Source organism: Myotis brandtii, unplaced genomic scaffold (genome assembly GCF_000412655.1).
Source record: "Myotis brandtii unplaced genomic scaffold, ASM41265v1 scaffold882, whole genome shotgun sequence".
Taxonomy (NCBI): Eukaryota; Metazoa; Chordata; class Mammalia; order Chiroptera; family Vespertilionidae; genus Myotis; species Myotis brandtii.
The window spans coordinates 725,941-728,702 of record NW_005371607.1 but is presented as its reverse complement, the minus strand read 5'-3'; positions in this window follow the sequence as shown (position 1 = coordinate 728,702).

The following is a 2,762-nucleotide window of genomic DNA, read 5'->3' as shown; positions in this document are numbered from 1 at the left end:
TTTTGATATTTCTTTTATATATTTAAATGCCATTTAACAAAGAAAAATCAACCAAAAAAATGAGTTCGCGTGTCACCTCTGACATGCGTGTCATAGGTTCGCCATCACTGGCCTAGTGGGTCCCCTATTCGGGAACCACACAGTCAGGCACTCAGTGAGGGGAAAGTAACTCTCGGTTCAAAGCCGAACCCCTCAGTCTCTGCTAGAGTTTTGTGGCCCACATAAACTTAAACCTTGTTTATTTGGCCCGTGTTAGCCTTTGAGTTTGACATGCTTACTCCAGAGCCTTCCAAAGAGAGACAGTAGGATGAACCCAAGCTAATCAAGATGGGCCTAGTGGGTCCCCTATTCAGGAACCACATAGTCAGGCACTCAGTGAGGGGAAAGTAACTCTTGGTTCAAAGCCGAACCCCTCAGTCTCTGCTAGAGCCTCCAACTCTAGTTTCTACTAAGGGGGCTTGCTGCAGGTTCAGGTTGGGGACAGCCAGCCATTCCCTCTGCAGGAGCAAGCTCAGCCGCCCTAGGCTCAGCGAGATAGATCAAAAGAGTCTCCTGTTGGGGATAATACTGGCTCAACCTACAGGCGAGGGCTAAGCACTTTGTCCCAGTCCCAGACAATAGCTTCCGTGGGTCTCACACTTTGAATGTCCCTGCTCTAAGCTGCTCTCGCTTCCCCCCATGGAGCTGTGCCCAGGGTGGTTATCCGGGACTTGGCAGGGCTAATCCAAACCATCTCTCATTGGGGTGATGCCCGCAACCTGTAGGATGGGGATATACCATTCTTCTCCTTCCTGGGGTAGCGCAGGCTGAACTGGCAGGGGCGCCTGGATTTGCCTCCCCACAATGCAGCCACACAGCCCAAAACTTGCCTGTCTGGCTCCTGAACAGAAGCCTTCCAGGGAGACAAGTCCTGAAATCACAGCTCATTGGCCACCATCCCTCCACACGCCCACACCACAGAACTAAGCAGGGCGGGCCAAAGGTCAGCCCTGCACGGCACTCTGATCTCTCTACAAGGATGGTCTCAACAGGTGGGGCCAAAAGTCCCCCATGCCAACAAGCCCAGCACTAAAAAGAAATGAGCCATCAAGCCATGACAAAACATGGAGGAAACTTAAATGCATACCAATAAGTGACAGAAGCCAGTTTGAAAAGGCTACATACTGTATGCTTCCAACTAAAGAACATTCTGGAAAAGGCAAAACTCTAGAGGTAGTGAGGAAAAGGTCACTGCTTAGTAGGGGGAAACAAGGTGAACAGGGAGCACAGAGGATTTTAGGGCAGAGACTTCTCTGTATGATGCTATGATGGTGAATACACTAACCGGGACAGGAGGTCTATGAAAAATCCCTGTACCTTCCTCTTAATTTTTCTGTGAACCTAAAACTGCTCTTAAAAACTTAAGTTGATTTTTTTAGAGTAGATTTCATGGGTATGAACACTAGGAGTAAAAAGCAGCCAGATAGAGTGTGTGCACGGGAGGGCCCAAACCTTCATAGGGGAGATTGAGCAAGGCCCTGAGGGATTCAGAGCTTGAATATTGGGGCAGGAAAGGAAAGCAAAATGGGAACAAATACAATATTTGTATTTGCAGTGGCCCGCGGGCCGTAGTTTGAGGACCCCTGCGAGGGATTCAGAGCTTGAATATTGGGGCAGGAAAGTCATTTGAGGTTCAGGGAAAATGGTATGGAGATTTGGATGCCCCAAGCCAGTGTGACCTAATCTTAAAGACTACACCAGTATTGCCCTACCTGGAGCAGGGGGTTCTGTGTAGAGGCTGGCTTCAGAGAGTGAGGCCAAGATTATGGAAGGCCAAGGAAATGGCTTTTATATAAATAAAATACAAATCTAACATAACCCAAATGCCAGCAGCAGGCCCCTTGCCACTTGAGATCCTGATAAAATTGGCTTGAATCTCCATTCCACATCCTGTGAAAAGCTCAACGCCCTCCCCAAGACGTCTGCACTTTCTCAGGGCAATCACATTTTTGTGGTCTCTGGTTCTGGAATTAGCTGGGTTTATCAGCTCTTACCATCCAGCACACTCTCTAACCCAGAAGCGAAACCCTTCCCTTAATCACTTACAACCTCCGCAAATCTGACAAGGCCTTTGCTGACATTGTGAGAAAAATGGAGGGTGGATTTACCTTGCAGGAGTGCAAACAAGTTAAAATTTAATATTAAAGAGTCTGTGTCCTTCTGCAATTTTCCAGCAACTTGGGGTTTTTTTTTTCATCTAAATTGCTGAGCCTCTCCTTGTATCTCCCTTCTGTTCCCCTACTCCTCCCCATGCCCAGTCCCCAGTCATTTTTTATGCAGAGCAGTTTAGCATCTCTATGGTTTTCTTGTTTCCTGCCGGCCTCAGGATCTAGCCTTCCAGCCCCAAGTCTATCAAGGGATGGACGCTTTCCCTCTTACTAGGAATTCAATGGCAGGATAAGAGGTGGGGAAACCGCGGAGGATGAGTGGGAAAAGAGACAAAAAAGAGAATGATTGTGAGGTTGAGAACATTGTCAAGGAAGAAAGAGAAACAAGCTAAGGAAATCCAACAAGTCACATTGTTCTTACTGTTGTTTTCTGAGCTGGTTCTGCGCAATTCAGCACTGAGGCTGCAGGAAGAAAGAGTTTGAAGGAGAGCCAAAAAGTACACGAGGCACCTGAATTCTAATCTGAATTCTGCTCCGAACTTGCAGCGTGACCCTGTTTAAATCATTTCCTGCTGTGGCTTCAGCCGCCTTATCTGTACAGTAGGAAAGTCAGAC